Source organism: Motacilla alba, chromosome 5 (genome assembly GCF_015832195.1).
Source record: "Motacilla alba alba isolate MOTALB_02 chromosome 5, Motacilla_alba_V1.0_pri, whole genome shotgun sequence".
Lineage (NCBI taxonomy): Eukaryota > Metazoa > Chordata > Aves > Passeriformes > Motacillidae > Motacilla > Motacilla alba.
In genome coordinates this window covers 4159860-4177942 of record NC_052020.1, presented here as the reverse complement: position 1 = coordinate 4177942, position 18083 = coordinate 4159860, and positions in this window count along the sequence as shown.

The following is an 18083-nucleotide window of genomic DNA, read 5'->3' as shown; positions in this document are numbered from 1 at the left end:
AGTACTGACATACACCATCACTTAAAATTTTCTGGTTTGCCATTACCTTGATTTCCAGAGCTTAAAGCAGTGACAGATTTGTTGCTGACCTGCAAAAAGTTTTGTGATAGATGCAGAAGAAAGCTATTTGTAATTGTATTCAATATAGTATAAACTCCAGGTAGCCCACTTCAAATTTCAAAGGTAATCAAGCAAAAATTTTTCATAACTGTCTATCATTTCACCATTGTTCAGCATTATTTTAAGATCTTACTCCTTATTTAAAAAACTTCCAGAGATTCTGTTCACCAATATGATATCCAGTTAGTCTGGTCTAGAAATTGGCAAAATAGTGGAAAGTGTCAGATTTAATTTCTTTTTCAGTCTAAGCAAGTTTGAGGATGCTGTAAATTGGTTTTTCATTAAAATGAAACAGGCTAAGATATTCTACTAATACAGGATCACTATCTCATTGAGTGGTTTTTTTTAAGCTTCAGTGTCAAATGGAAATAAAATGTCCGTATTATTATATTTGGCATATTTGAAAAAAAAAACCCAACAAAACCCTGAATGTAATTGTGGTTATATATTTTTGCTACCACCAGGGATCCTATTACTTTTCTTCAAGGCAAACATCTTTGTCTAGCTCCTACAAAATGTGCTGGAACACCAAATAGGCATAGATGTTGTCTGCTTTGAATTTCTCTATGATTTTCATATAAAATATTGTCATCTACTCTTTCAGAAACATGAAGTCAGAGATATAGAGAGCAATTGTTGCAGGGAGAAAGGCAGAAAAAAGCTGATAGTTTTGGTAGGGAGCATTTAGACATAAATGGAAAAAGGAAAATAAATAGCCTACATGAGTTTTCCTTGTAGATAAGGTGATGCCAAGTGCTGTATTTTATCTGAAAGTCAACAAGTAATGTCACAAACAGAACTGTTAATTTCACACCAAATCTTTAAGTCATGGAAAGTCTAGGTAACACCATAAAACTTTTAAAAAATTTAAATTTAAAAAATTTTAAAAAATCCTAAAAATTACCTTGGTATATTTTGTAGCATGCTAATAAGTTTTATTTTGCTAGCTTTGAATATAATAGCATGCATGTAGTGTCTTAAATTGCTCTCTGGCCTCAAGATTCATTTTTTTTTTTAATTTTAATTTGGCAATGTTATAAAGACTTCTGATTATTTAAATTCACATTTACATTTTGGCACACAACTGTTGAATATGTGGATTCATATTATGTGGAGGTTTTGGGGTATCTAGAAATAATAGAAGTTCTGTCAGGCTGAAAAAAAGCCCTCAACACTGAGTGTTGCTGTCTCACGAAGAGAAACCTCTGCTTTACTGGCATTGACCTTGGGATGCCTCTTTGGGAATCTTCTGCCCTTTCCAGGCTGATTTCGTGACAGTCCTTATAAATTTATTGCCTGGAACATTCTCTGCTCAGTGAGATCTTTGTGTTGAGGAGGATTTTGGCTGCTGCTTCCAGCCTGCTCCTCTTGTCTGAGCAGCTTCACAGATGATGCAGCATCACCCTGGTGCTGTTCTGTCCCTGCTTTGGGGCTGAAGGAAATGTGCTCAGAAACTTGGACTTGGTGCAGCCACTCTGTGCCAGTTTGGATCTCGTTTGGGACACAAACCCAATGTTTGAGAGTTTCTTTTACCCATCTCTAAAGGTATTGAATTTATTTGATTCAAAAAGCAGGGACATAACTAAAAGCAATCTCATTCAGCCTCCTTCTAGTCACTTCCAGAGCATCCAATCCTTGCAGAGACCTAAGACAGTCAATGCTTACTCACTGGTAACAGGTTAGGGTGCTCGAGGAATTTAGGGTTTGTCCTTTCCTAAGAAAAATGCCCTCTCCATGCTTGGCTTGATGGCAAATGAAGGTTGTTAATCTGACAGCTGGTGAAGAATCAAATAGGGAAAACTACTTTTTTGACTTGGTGTGTGCTGAATCATTTGTCTGGGTGTTACTTCTCCCCAGTGCACCCTGATGTCCCAGGGAGCAAAGAGGTCATGAATAAATGATCTGTGAGGGGCTTTATGTCAGTGTGAGTGTGGGTTTATGGATCACACAGCACTCCAGGAAGCCTTCCACAGTTTTTGCCTATTAAATAGTAGAGCTTGATTCATGGTTATTCAGCATTTATTTTATGATGTTTCCTTCAATTAAGGCTGCCCTAATGGAGCACCAAAGCTGAGGAGAAGAAAGGAACAGATACGCATTTAGGTCAAGAATTGTCAGTTCTGTAGCTGCCAGCAGCCAGTGCAAAGCACTCTAGTTAAGTCCTAATCTTGGGAAACCCATCCAGCAAAATAGCCAGCAGTGATTGATTATTAGCCATTTTTTTGGAAACTCTTGTGTATGATGTTGTCTGTAGAGGGAGAAATTTTCCTGTGATATATTTATTCAATGCAAACATTTACTCTGTTGACATGGCTATACTGGCATAGCACTTGCTACTATGGGTAGCTGATGCATACTGTATTAAAAAAGGATATTTTCCAGGGCAAATCACATCTATCTTAACAATCACCAGTTGGTTATCTCACTGAGAAGGTCCTCAGCAATATGACTTAGAGAAGTTGAATGGCTTGCTGAAATCCTGGAGCAGACCAGTAGCAAAGTAATAGCACCTCACAAGCTTCAGTGTGGACTTGAGTTCTCCTGTGCAATGTTTTGTTGCTGCAGTTGTGCTAGTGCCATTCACGTGGGACACATCTTTTAGGATGCTTTACTGCAAGAGGATCTTCGCTTGCTAAGTTTGCTATTCCTAACTCATGGGTTCTACCACGCTTCCCCAGTTCCACTCATGGAGCAGTAAGTCCTGAAATGTTTGTGGCAGGGAATGTCAGCAACTGAGTTGCACATATTCTTGTCTTGATATTAAAATGGTCACTGCAGCTGGGTGTATGTACAAACCAAACAAGAAATGTTTCTGTGAGCTTAGCTTTTTTTTTCCAGTCCTCTTCTGCTGCAAGTGTTGGGCTCTGCAAGAAATTCTGTGACTGTTCTTCAGTTCTGCAGTGCTCTGCTCTGTGACTCACTGTACATCAAAATTTTCTGTCAGCTGTAGCTATGGGAATTACCATGGTTCCTTGAAATCCTTTTAGAAATAAGACAGTTATCCCGTGAAACCTTTACTGAAATAAAGTTTATTTATATCTTTTCTTTTTTTACTTTTGAGAGTGATTTTTTTTCTCAAGGCACGGGAGACAGTTACATTGTCCATCAGTTTTATGGCCTTCTGACAAATCACTGACCTAAAACCACACTGTTTGCCCCCTGATTTCATGCCTCATTAGGTATTTGGAGAGAAAATGCTCCATTTCTCTGCAATTGATAGGCCTGTTAGCAGGTTCCAGCAACTGCTGTGAATAGTCCCAGTCTAATCCTAGCAGGTTTTGACTTGCAGAAATGAATGTAAACCCATTACATACTGCATTAGGCTGTGCTTTTAAAAAGTGTCCAAACAATGAGATTTTGGATGCTTTATCCTCTGTCATTGTTTTGAAAGATAAGCAGGGCAAGACTGACGGCAATCAGGGCAAGACGGGGCAATAATTTCCTTCCAAAATGATGGAAGGAAAGCCAAGTGTTTCCCACCCCCATAAAAACCACAGTAAAACCTGTGGTTTTTCAACCTGACCCACTTTGTGGGTGTACTTTGGCTATCATAGCCAAACCAAGGCTAGTGCTTATTATGCTTGAACTAAGCAATGGATGAGTCGGGCTACAATTTATCTAGTGTTGTACTAATAATCTAGTATGTTAGGAGTTACAGCAACAGTTTTCTTTATAGATTTTATTGAATCCAAGTAACATAAGAGGACCCCTCAGCTTCCAGAGGAAATGAATGTAAGTTAATACCAGCAGGTGTGCAGACAAAAGAAAGTGTAATTAATCCTAAAGGCAACCTAGAAGAAGTTTTAGTTTTGACAGTAATGATAAGCTTTAGTTTTTCAAATTAAGAATTTTCATCTTATGCCTTTATTGAAAGCTAAGATACAGGAAAGGTGATACTGTGCAACACACAATAAAAATTTCTTTGTAGAGGCAGTGACATTGAGACTTCTTGTTTCTCTGGGTTTTAGTGCCACTCCAGTGCCAACATGGTGGCTGAGGGCAAGGGGGATGCCCTGTGTGTCCTCTGAGTGAGTCCCCAAAGTGTTGAGGGGAGGCTCTGTGTGTGTGTCCAGTCCCAGGTTCCCAGGAGCAGCTGGAGCCTGCTCCAGGCTCAGCAGTGAGGTGCTTTGAGCCCAGGGTCCTTTTTATTCTATATCTGAACACCCTCTAGAATATCTTCAAACAGCGTCTTGAGGCAGCTCATTCTATCAGCTGGCTTTACTCGTTCATGTCATAACATTCTTCTCTTTCCAGCCAGCCTCAAATGCTCTTTTTAAGTTTTTCCTTGGGTAAGTTGAGTTCCAGCTTCACCATAATGACGTGCTCTCATTTTATCTGTAATGGTTTTCCCATGTCTGTCTCTGAGGCAGTCGCAGCATGTTAGCCTGCTGGTTTGATTCAGACATAATTCCACATTTCCCCAACAATATTTCTGATATAAGCATTCCTTGCCCTCTAAGAAATCTTTGTTGTATGATATGTCAAAGGTTTTGTTTCTTGTGGCAGTAATGTGAATTTGCTATGATCTAGAACCACTCTTACAGTGGAAAAATAAATTATTTACTGTTCAAATAAATTTTTGTTTGGAAAGCCCATGGTTTCCCTGAACTTTATAGTTAGCAAATTGAAATTGTTGGGAGTTTTCACTTCTCTTTCTTGGATCAGCTTGGTGTAATTCTCAGAAAATTAAATTGCTTTGTCAGTACCAGTTTTTCATTGACAGGGCACTGTGTTGATTCTGTGTTTCAGTAGGGCAATCAGTGTTGCTGTGTGACTGAGAATAGAATATACCTTTATTTCTTTTAGACAGTAGCAAGATATTTGATCTCTTTTTTTTCTTGTGGTCGAGACTTTTTAAAAGTTCATTGAGATGTTTTTGTAGTTGCTGAGCCATCCAGCCTCCTCCAAATCTGCTCCTGTTAGGAGGCATCACATGCTTTTGCACAGCTGATAAAAATGTGCTCAGTGGTGACTGAAATCCCAGAGAAATCATTGTTTCACCATGTTGTGGGGTTAATTTTGGTTCTGAGATTTTCTTCAAGCAAATCTCAAGTGCTAAGAACAGTTCTGTTATTGGGGGTGATACCATTTTATCCAGATGCTCATTCCTTAGCAGGAACAAAAAGATTCCCTAATGGGAATTAATCTGCTTGTCCAGCTGATGTCTAGACATGTGGGCATGATTTCAGGTTTCCAGTTGTAAGACAATTGCTAACTGCTCTGAACATATCTCCTTGTACTTTTTCAGTTTTTATTTTCAAAGGAGAAACTGCCTTTTTCTCTTACAATTTTAGTGTTTTAATTTCAGTTTTAAAGTATTCATAATTGTGTAGCGACACTTATCTTTCAGATATTTGAAATTCAGATAATCCTTTCAGAACATGTTTTATTTTGTTTTTATGGTTTTATTGCCCTCCAGCTGCAGGAGACAAACATTTGGGCCATTTTTTATGTTGAATTCATGTTGTTTTAAAAACATAAACATACCACTGAAACAAGTTCGTTAATTATTCACTTTAATAGACTGTGACCAAAATGTTGTTTTCCTTTTGTGTAATTTCCTTTTCTTTTCTGTAATCTCAGTGTTTGTGGTGGTTTTTATTGCTTTTTTCCCCTTTATTTTGAAGCCTATGTATATTGCTTTCATCCAGCTTCTTTGCAGTACGATGCTATAATGAGTGGAAGAATCCTAAAATTTCAGAGTCTCCATGACTCTTACTGTTGATGATAAACATTCATTCACTAACTGTCTATGGATTTTGGAATATTGAGAAGTCCTTAGTGTATAAAAATTCATTAGCTTTGTATAAGTGTCTGATTGTGCTGTTTTGACAGCCAGGAGCCACATTTATGGTCTGCAAATTGCATGTGTCAAGTGTTGCATAAAAAAATTACAGCAAACCAAAGAATTGAATTCTTCTGTTGTTGGATTCATCTATTAAAAACCTATCAACAAAACAGTTCAGCAAATTAATTCTGAGGATGTAGGCTGAGCAAATTTTTCCCCCAAAGGGCTACTTCATATTGTTAATATTTTATAGCCTCTTAGAAATTCTCAGCTGGAATCATCACAGTTTTGTTATGTATTGATTTGGCTGGAGAGATGTCTTAAATCTGGATTTTTACCTGGATCTTCTCACAATACAGAGACACCTGAAAGGTCCTGATGTGCAGGCTCATCCTAAGATCAGCGGCTTTTCAAGTGAGGGACACATCAGAGAACTTTCAGAACTTTCAGTCTCAGGAGAAATGTTTTGTGTATTTATCAGGTTTCTCAAATTGTAAGTGCTTTTTCTTTCACTCTCTGGAGTGGCACAACACAGTGAAGTGCACAGAAGCATCTGCTTTGTTCTGGGTTTGTTCCCATGAGGTAACTTGTACTCTGCACAGTGGAACATTCTTCTGCTGAAGGAGGGGAGAGCTCATTTTGTGCAGTGAAATATGGTCCCTGTGTGCCGTGCTTGGATCAGGGTGAGTGCTCTGGACTCAGGTCACACTTGTATTCAATGGGTTGTGCACTGGTAGTTTTTTATTTGTCTGCTTGCTTTGTAACAATGGAGAGCATCAGAAAGTAATGGCCAACATATAAAAAAGCAGAAAAAAGATCTTGTGTTGGGGAATGGATAATTTATGGCACCAAGAAGGATGGGTATGAATTGTTTTGACTTGTCTTTACTCTCCCGATAGTACCATGACTAAGAGAAAAGAGGCAATGTGCTCTGTTACAGTCATTTGCATGGAAAAACTGTACAACCATCCAATCCTTTTCAGACTCTTGTCTCCCCAAGCACCAAGTGATGTCTGAATTATCATTTTTCAAGCAGTAGCACAAGCAGGCTGATGCCTGTACAGTGCAACCCTGTGGAATAAGTTCTCAAGCTTTGCAAAATGTTTAGCTCTGAGAAGCCAAAGCAGATGTTAGTGCAGAAAGAATTTGTGCCAGAACTTAGTAGGATGAACAGAAGGGGAAAAGGTACCAGAGGAAAATAAAATGAGAGACTAGGGGACTGGGAATAGAATAAATGGAGGACCATTGAGGACTCACTGAGAGCCTAACTTAGAGATGGACTGGGAATGCAAGTTAGCAAGAATCAAGGACTGGGAAAGGAAGGATTGAAGGAGAAAGATTAAAAGAAGCAAAATCAATTGAAGTAGTGGAGGAGTCCAAAGCTCTGAAGTTACTGCAGTTTTCCCCCCTCCAGTTAGTTTCACTTGATAAAATTATAATGTATGAGAAATCTGGCTTTGATCCTTCTGGCAGTCTAGGTACACTTGTTTTTCAAAATAGGAAAAATAGCTAGCCAGATAAGTTGTTTAATTGCACAGAGAGGTTGAGTCACCCTTTTGGCCCTATGCTAATTTTCACTGTATTTAAATGATACCCTTTCTGGGATAGTCAGCTTGTGTGGAAAACATTTCTTCAGCCAGAGAATTGTATTTGGTAAGAATTGAATAAGCAGCAGTGGTCTGGATGTGATTGAAATAATTCTGCAGTGACAGTGAGCTTAGAGCTTGGAGTATCCTATACATTTTCACCTGAAGTTGGTTTATTTGTAAAATATCACCTATGAAGTGAGTACTCTGTATTTTCTAAAAGGAAAAATTGTAGTTTTTAGTGTATTTTTATTGCCTGTGTATTTTTTCTCATGATGCTTCCAAGAACAGTGATAAGGATGTCAGTTTTCAGGATAAGGATAAGTTTTCTGAGTGCTGTTTGCAGAGGGCTTGCTGAGGGCTGCATCCTCCCAGACCAAAGCAGGCAGGACAGGGAGTGTGCCAGTGCCTGTATTCCTTGCCTGGGAATGCCATGTGCAATGCCATCTCGTGGAGCTGTGTTGCATTCACCCAGAGGAAAATGAGTAACAAGTTATGTGGGAACCACGGAGCTCTAAGGCTTTATCAAGAAGAGTAAATAATTCATGACTTCAGAATAACAGAAAGGTACTTATAGATAGGTTGTGAGGGAGACAATTTAATATCCTTGATCAACATGTAATCTCTTTTCATTCAGCACAATATTCTTCTTGACATCATAGGAAAGGAGAATTTTAAGCAAGATAAGAAAGAGAACCAGAATTGCTTTTCTGGATGTGTCAGCTCTTGACAGAAAGTATAGAGGTGCCTGTCTAAAAGATGAACACGAAGGTGATGGGAGCTGTCACTACAGCTTGATTGGAGGCCTCTGAATACTTGATGAGAGGTGATGGCTAGGAAGGATCAGTCATAATGAGCTTGAAGTGTGATGTCAAATACCTTATGGTCAATGCAGTGGAGAAGGGCTGGTCAGCAGAAGGTTGCAAAGATATATTTGGATGGGCAAGCAAGGCTGATGATTTGTGCAGCAGCATTCTAAACCTATCATCTATTAAAAAATGAAAAATATTTTTACTTTTCTATGGTTTTTACTATTTGACGTTAACATAATCTTTGACAAAGAAGTGTTCTTAATCTTCAGTTTTTCCTTCTGTCAAAAGTGTCGCTGGAGCACAACATCACGTGGGGTATGGCATGTTCTTCATTTTGCAGCTAAATCAGTGAGACACTTGTATGACACAGATGCTTGAAGTACAGTTAGCTGTAGCATACCTGAAACAACAATGCTTAATTCTTTATTGGCTTTCTGCTGCTTTCCTGGCAAACTACAACTGCATCACTCACTTGAGTGAAAGTAGGTGAACCCACATTGTTTCTGTGGGTCTGAAATGCCCTCTTAGCAGAGGTGGTGGGGGTGCCTGCCATGTGTTTGTCAGTGCATGCTATTTGGCCATTATTTGATGCTTACAAACTAGGAGAATACCCTTCTCTGTGTATATTTGATTTAACTTTTTGAGTTGTTTTTGGGTTTTTTTTCTCCCCACACTTCATGTGCTTCAGCTATGCTCTGCTGGTTTTAGAATCTTTTAAAATACCTTTGAGGAATTATTACTGGCAATTGTTCAAGGAGACTGACTTTCAGGTTTACATGTGGGAATTATCATACCTGGGAAACTTCATACCTATACCCATGCTTGGTGGTATGCTGTGGTGTTTGTGAGGTCCCCAGGATGAGAGAAGAGATGAGGAATCTAGCTCCATGTACTCAGAAGGCTGATTCATTATTTTATGATATTATATTATATTAAAGAATGCTACACTAAAACCAAACTAAAGAAATAGAGAAAAGATACTTTAGAGGGCTTAACAAGAATGAATAATAAAACCTCATGACTGACTCCTCAGAGTCCAACACAGCTGATGGTGATTGGTCATTAAGTAAAAACAATTAACATCGAACCAATCAAACATGCACCTGTTGGTAAACAACCTCCAGACCACATTCCAAAACAATCAGATAATTATTGTTTTCGTTCTTTTCTGAGGCTTCTCAGCTTCTCAGGAGAAAAATCCTGGGCAAAGATGATTTTTCAGAAAATATGATGGTGACAGTATGCCAAGGATTCTTCGTAAGAGTTGACATTCTTCAGCTGGAAAAGGATGATGCTGCTTGGTTTGTGTGACTCACCATAATTGCTAAGACTGATAGGATTTCAAATATTGAGTTTTTACCACTTCCTTTGGAAATATTCTGAAGCAGTCTTGGGGTAAAATCACCAGATAAATCAGTTTAGCTTGCTTTCTAGAATTTTGTGAGCTGAGAAAGAGGTTACATTAATTTATTAATATCCTAGGTTTTTTGTGCTGTTCCAAACACTACTAAGATTATTTTCTGAATGCTGTATCTGTAAGTATTGATCCAGAGAGTAATAATGCTTCCAGATAAGGTCGATGGGAATTAAATGAAAACTCCCTTCACTCCAAAATCAGATGACATTTCAGTCTTTCTGTGTCTTTGACAGGGTAAAAAAGATCAGTGTTAGATTGCTCAGGTAAGATCCCTATCTACTGAAATGAAAGGAAATGAACTCCTTACTGCCAGGGTACATTTTACAGTCAAAGACAACATCTGTACCATATGAAAGAGACTCTTGCCACCCCCAACCAAAGAATAGCTGGCTCCATTTCATCTCTTCTCAATTTCCTGGAAGGGACATAGCCCAGAGGTGTTCTTAAATTACACTGGAGTTGAATACATACTTAAAAAGGTGATGGGAAGCCACCCATAAGTGAGTTTTGAACTTTGGTGCAAATAAGTCGTGTAGGTCACTTGAAAGAATCACTCTCTAAGATATAAGCAAAACAAGATTTAATATAAATATGCAGAGGCAACACTGTTAACATAGTTCAGTGCAAGGCTCATTCCATTACTTACTAGAGAGGTGAGGCTCACAAAGGGAAATCTGCTTGGAATCAGTGTAGAATAATTAATTTCTTCTTGTGGAGATTTTAATTTCTAATAGATTTAGCAGTACTTAATCATTGACTAATTTAATATTTGCAAAACAATTCAGTAGGATTTATATGAGCTCAAGAGTAACTTGAACTGCGGAGCTGAGAAGGCAACATTTACTCTACACTTATGTACACACAGATGCAAAGGACTATGTGCAAAGGTGTTACATTCCCCTGGAGTTCAATGAAGTGTGTTGGTTGCTTTTGCCTCACAGGGCAAAGGGTTCAGCCTCAAGGAGGTGATGTCTTATCTTTCTGTTTTTCTGTTTTTCACATTCTGTGCTGCTCTAGTGTGTGGGTCTGAGCTTCACATGAGGGGATGGTGAGCTCTGTGCACAGAGCAGGGAGACAAAACAATTCCTGCTCCAGCTGGGCACCAAGGACAAATGATCCAAATCTCAGCCCAAGAGCACAAACAGCGTGGGCTGGAGAGAGAAAAACAAGCAGGATGGGAGTGCCTGGGCTAAAGCTGGAATGGGACAATGAACTGCAAGGTGCAAATGGAGCAGAACTGATCCAAGGGAGAGACCCCGGGAGCGCTCGTGCATTTTGGGACCATTTGGGTTCATCTTGGGTGCAGCCCTGGCTGGGCTTTTGTGCTGCCCAAGGTGGACCCATGGAGGAGATCCTTTGAATCTTTGATCCTTTGATCCCTGCTTTCCAGCCTCTGCTCTAGGGCAGCCTGCACAAGGCATCAGAGAGGGGTATCAGCCCTGTTGTCTCCTTGTGTTGATGGTCTTCTGAGCATCCCAGATTTGAAGGCTGGCAAATTCTGGGCACTCCCCCTTCAGAGGGAGATCACAGCCCACGGTGCTCCAGGAAAGCTCAGAGGGTGTCACAGGGTTGCTGCTCATGGTTTGCCAGTCCTTTGGCTTCAGTCCCCTGCCAGTCCCTGTCCTGGCCATAATCTGAGGTGGCAATTACTGGGATTTTCCTCAGAAGTCCTGTTACATTAGTATTGATTCAGTCTGGCTGTGATTCTGGCAAATAATGTTTCAAGGCCTTGTTCTGTTATCCAACAGAATTTCCTTGGGCAATAGAACTTTCTGGGAATAGACTGATGAGCAAAAGGGAGATTAATTGCCCAGCAACCATTAATCAAGGCTGAGGCCTAACAAGGATTCCTGAGAGTGTTGAGCAGCCTGAAGAAAGGGGAAGGAGAGGGGATGCACCACCAAAAACCTAAATATAAAACCTTTGGTTTGCATTAATTCCTTGCCACTCTTAATGCGCCATAGGCAAATGACAATGGGTTCTTATGCTGAAAAGCCAGTTTGTGATTTAGATTTTGATTTAGAAAAGAATTCTGCATTTAGGAAGTCAAATGCATCAAGTCTTACAAGTTAGATGGAATTTCAGAGCTGAATTCAGGCAACTCTTACTTGGACTGTGGCTTATTCTGCTGCTGGGGACACATTTGTGTACTAAAGGCAAAATGAGATTTAGGAAACCTGACTTGTGGAGATTTTAATTTAGATAATTAAAGCTGAGTTCCTGAAAGTACTGCTCACAATGAATTACATGTAATTTGTTTTGGAAACTCAAGTGTTCACCAGGAAAATCTGTCTGGCCTTGGTTTCCCAATGAATTTTACCTAAGTGCAGGTAGGACATTCTCATTCAGGGGAAAAAACAACGTTATTGGAAATCAAAACATAGAGCTCAATAAACACTTAAAGCTGACTGAGTTGAAGAGGTGAAAGGGGAAATAGTCTTTTGTTCTACATTGAAAGCAAACTTTATGAGTGCATTACTCACATGTTCAATTATGAGTTCACAATATCAATTTAATTCTATTTTTATGATTTTTGATCAAACAATAGTAAAATAGACTCAACTTTGTGCTCAGCTAAAGCAACACTTAAAAATACCAGTGACAGCATTTTACAGGCTCGACAGTACCTTTTTCTGAGTGGGAGGGACTTACTCCTATAACAGAGATTTTTCCAAAGAGAACCAGAGTTGTGGGTCGATCAGAAGGTGTTTCTGCCACCTTCTTCACTGCAGAATATGAGCGTTTCGTAATTCTGTGGTGTAGTAACTAGCTTTTGTTTTATGCTTTTCAGCTTAGGGTTTTTGGAAAGGACACGTGCTGTTGTGCAATTAGGTGCAAGGTATTTTCAAAAACATCCACCATCTTAAGCAGAAGATGACTGATGATTGTTCCTGGTACTGAATGTCACTGCCATTTATCAATTAATGATAACTTGAATTTCCAGCTTATATGTGGCATTGTAAGCTCCTAAAAGTGAGAATGTGTCCGATTAATATTAGTGCAAAACTACTGGAAATATGCATTTAGATACATTTCTCCTGCAGACTTGAAAAATGCTATGCATGCAGTTTGAAAAAGCAGGCATGATTTAGGTGCTTGCAGTGTGAAAAGGATGAGAAGAGAATTCAAAACTGACCAGAATTGCTCTTCGGAAGACTTCATGTGAAGCAGACAGGAGTTGCTAGCAATGCTGTGGTCAAGAAGTGCAAGAATGCCTCTCTTTCTGCTAGTCAGTAGCCAGAAAATGTGATAAAGAAAAGGAAAGCAGCTGGTTTATTAAAACTTATAAATAGAAATTTGAAATACCCCAGTAAGTTGTTTGGTTTGGTTTTTTGGTTTGTTTTTGTTCAGGGGTTTTTTTGTTTGTTTTTGTTTGGGGGGGAGGGTTTTTTTTTGTTTGGGTTTGGGGGTTTTTGTTTTGGTTTGGGGTTTTGGTTTGGGGGTTACAGTTTTGGATTGGGTTTTTTGTTTTGAATTGGGGTTTTTTGTTTGTTTTGGTTTGGGGGGTTTTATTTGGTTTTGTTGTTTGTTTTGAGGTTTTGTTTGTTTGTTTGTGTGTTTGTTTTTGTTCGTTGTTGATCAGCAGTCTTAAAGAGAGTTACACAGCCTGAAATCCTGAGCATGAGTTAGGCAGTGAAAGGGCAGTGAGATTTGTCTGACTGGTAGTATAGTAATAGTAATAATTTAAAATTGTGTTTTCATGCTGTTTTGCTAGAGTGAGAAGCTGGGAGGTCCTGAAATCTGTTATCCATGCCATATCCTTGGGCAGGCCACTTTTCCTCTTTGGAAGGCAATAGGTTGTAAGTCAAAAGCAGAGTTGCTTGTTTCTTTCATATGACATACTGAGTTCTAAAGAGAAGATTATTTTTTGTGCTATCAGTATTACCTAGTTAGAGATGTGGGAAATAACCTGAAATAGGATGGCAGAAATTAAGGTAAGGGTGACATTAAAGGGAAATTTTCTAATTTGAGCTCTGACACTATTCCAGTCTTCAAAGTGTTTGTGAATATTTAATGGCTCAGATACCTACTGGAAGGATGCAGACTGAATTATTTAAGGACATCACAAGCCCTTGAATAATTAGCCCCTGAAGCACTGAAATTCACATTTAGGGGTTACTAATTATGATGTAATGTTCATTTCCAGAATTCCTCTTGTGCTATTTTTTAAAATTAATTCTATTATTAAAGCAACATTGGTCTGCATAGTGCAACCAAAATTAAATGGCTATCCCAATCTTAAAATGAATACCATGTTATATAGATGAAAATAAATATTCTTTGGGTGCTTCTCATGAGTCTATAATACCACTACAGACAAACACACTTTCCATTAATTACAGTGCTTGTTTTTAGGGGTGGTGTCTGGGGCTTGTGTGGGAGTGCACTGAACATTTGTCCAAGTACCACAGCTTCATTATCTCTATGAATTTATTAGCTGCATATTGGAATTTGACAAGGTGATTTCCACACTCTGCTTAGAGAAATGCTTAATAAAATGGCAGCCCACGTGTTATACTTGCTGAATAACAAATACTGACTAACCAGACTGTGCAGACAGTGATTTGGGGAAGCTTTTACATTGTCCCTGAACTAAGCATCACAGTGTAAAGGGGTTTTGAGTTCCAGACATAATAATCCAAGTATATGATACATCTAGATACTTGTAGATCAGGATCTGCTTGTCTAAAGGCTAGATTGTGTAAACAAAGCTAGGGAGGTGAAGTTTGTGTCTGTCCACACCCACGGTGCAAATCAGTCTCCCATCTAAAGCATTAGCTCACTTTAGAATTCTCATCAAGATCAAGGTATTTCTCCAAAAGGAGAAATCATTTAGGAAAGAAATTTAATTTAGTGGGCCAGAGCCATGCTGGGCAGAGCTGTCTTGGGTACTTTTTGGAGCTGGGAGCAGAGTTAGTTTCAAGCTGTCTGTGTTATTTCTAGATCACTGGGCTGGATGAAGTGCATACCCCAATTTGTGTTACCTAGCTATTGGTGATTCTAAATTCCTGTTTGGGGCATAGACCTTATCCATAACCCATTGCCTCACTGTGACATAAATTTTGAGAGTTTCTGATGCAAACATTTTCTTTCTACCTCCTGAAGAGTTTTCTTTGTGATCATATTATTTTGACTGGGATTTTCCTCAGCATTCACAAAAGCATCAAGTCTTGCCAATATTGTGTAATGAAAGAAGGAGATCACGACAGAACAATTTTTGAATGAAAATTGAAATGTAAACATGTGAAGGAAAAGTGGATTGGTTAAGTTGTTCAAAGGTTTGTCCACAAGCCATTGGATAATGCTAGATTAAGTTATATGTCTTGAATATTGTAATTTTAAGAAGGACATAGTTTAGGGCTTGGACTGAATAATGCATCTGTCTCTAGCAGTGTTTAATGAATGCATCTGCAGCTGAATGCAGTCCAAACATATTAGCTCCATAATTAAGTTTACTTTTTCCCACAGAACCATGTTTATATATAATGTCTGTTTCACGAAGAATAAGACAGTGCAAGACCCACCTGCCATATTTTCTCAGTGAATTAAGAGGTCTGATGGTTAATGGCTGTGAAGCATAGGGGGTTAATTCTTTGCCTTCCCCACCTACACAGACTGCAACACTGACATTTGGTTTCTTGAGAGGGTGTCCTTTCTCTAGCCCTGCTGCAGTCTGGTTTGCTCTATTTCCCAGACTGTAGCCTTGTGAGCTGCTGTAATGTCTGTCAGCATAAGTCATGCTGACAAACCAAGGCTCTGATAGCCCATGTTAATAACATAAATTGAAGAGAAACATGAGAAACCCAGAAAAATTTCATAGATCCCATTGCTTGAGTGGAGGGGAGCCACTCATCTCAAGGCTGCCCTCTCCAAATGAATTTCTCAGATTAGCTGTTTAGATGTTTTTTTCAGTTTTTTTGGTTGTTTCAACTAAGATTCCAGTTGTGCTTTTTAAATTAAAATAAAGAATATGGCTAAATGTTGCACACTGACAAAACTGAATGGCCTTGCTGAGTTGGGAGGGTGGAAGAGCACAGCATGTGAACAGCAGGCTGAAGTATCTTTCCCCTTGCCCGGTTAAGTGCAGCCCCAAGCTGACATGTGCAAGCTAAGAGTGCTGCTGATTCTCCTTTTTGACCAGACTTCTGGTCAAAAATATGCCTCTTTTCCACCATTTGTAATTACCTCTGCTTCAGGCTGGATTTGTCTGGGGATTTGTGAATGGCTGGTGAGTTCTTTTTCATCAGCTGGGTTAATACAGGGACAGGACATTTACATTTCTTGCTTGTGGTAAAAATACAGTCTGATTAAATAAGCAAAAACCACAAAACAAGCAAAAAAAAAAAAAGAGCAAAAATAAGCAAAAACATAGAGCCCAGTTATATGAGCTGTATTTATATATATAGTATAAATTATATACTATTATATAGTATAAATTATATAATATGCATATTATACCCATATTATACCCATATTACTCTTATTATATTTTTATTATACATATTATAGAAAACATCTATAATATAATGTGTATATATATCTTATATATTTAATATGTATAATATATATAATATGAATTTAAAAAGCAAGTGCCAGCTTGTTTTAAGCTAGGAGGAATGATTTATTTAGGCTGGGAATAACAGCTGAGCACTGACAAGGGTGTGGTGATGCTAATTACATCAATGCTTTATTAATGGCTTCAAGGTGGGGAATGTGTGTTTCCTAGCCTGCCTGTAAAATCAGGCTGTGCTTTGCACACCAAAAGGCATTGGGATTAACTGGTCATTTCCTTGGGAGGACTCTGAATGCTGCTGCTGCTGCACTCTGTGTTCCCATCCTGACATCTGGAGGGCTCCAAGGACAGCTGGCACAGCCACCCCTAAGATCAAGGTCAGGCTGTGTGCATAAAGAATGACAGAGAGCATTAATTTTCCCACAGATGAATACTCTCCCTGCAGTGGAGCCATACATCTGGGCATTCATTAATTGCAGCACACAGAATCCTGCATCAAGTGGCCCTCAGTCCAACACTGGGCATTGCCTCTGTGCTGTTTGCCTTCACCAGGGGCTAGAAATTAAAGTTTACCAGGTTTGCTTCTTCCAGGCTCATGCAAGAAAAGAGATAGCTTTGCTTAAATACAAGTAAATCAGTCCATTTTAATTTTTACTGCTTCTAACATTAGATTTTGCAGGCTGGTGGCTGAAAAGGTTATATTCCAAGGTCTTTTTGCAGAGCCTGACATTAAAAATGGAATTAATATGCCGTTGTGGAAAAGTTCACTGTTGGCAGAGTGGTTCTGTTCACGTTGGAAAATATTTTACCTTTACATATTTGATTTCAATGAAAAGTGTTAGGCCCATGGTAGGAGTTCTTCAAAATCCACTTTTGACTGTATTAGAAACATTTCTAAAAGCTTATCCACCAATTTGCTTTTTCCAGTAGCATATCATACTGAGGCTTTCACCTTTTGACAGAGCTCCCATTTATCTGACAGACCTAGACAACAAGCACAAAAATGACCTCTTAAATATTTTTCTTAAATAATAAAAAGCAGATTTGGATGTCATACTATACTGATATTCATGACTCGTGTGTTCCTTCACTAAAGCTTTGCAGAAACACTGATGTAAAAGTAAGTTTAATGAAATTATTTGGCATTCAATGGAAATTGAACTTTTAAAAAGGTAAAGTCTGTCTTACACACTACCAAATGTAGACTAAGATATCTTCAAGTCTGACCAGCCTTCTTTAAGAGGTTCTGAATAGTTTTGTTTGCAAAAGGAAAATGCGTGGTGCATTTGTTTGATGGATGAAATGAGACCTATAGGATTTTTGGTTTTGCATGCAATCTAATTTGTGACAGATGTGGACAACTCTGGACAGGTTCTAATGTCTATGATCTAAATAAAATATTAATGATCATTATTGATCATCATTATCCACACTACTCTTATATTGCAGCTATGTAATATTTCATAATCGTATTACTGGATCAGGCTAAAATATTTGATGTGTCTGATTTGATGTGATTTGACCATACAATGCATAAGTGGCTCTGGTGGCTGTGCTAGTTACATGGGAAAAAATTATGAGAGGAAGAAAAAATATGCAATTTAAAGCACAATACGGTTGGCAGGTGGACTCATAAGTTTTAAAATTGGCTTATTAAGACTCATAACAGAAGTGGAATAAAATTATTTTTATTATTTGAAAATACACACTAGACAATACAGATCTATTATGAAAACATACTTGTTTACATACTTTTTTAACAGACCTTTTTTTTTCTACAAGCTACAAGCTTTGTTTTGCAATTGTAATTCAAAATTCTCTCATTTAGAGTGGAATAATTGCTGAT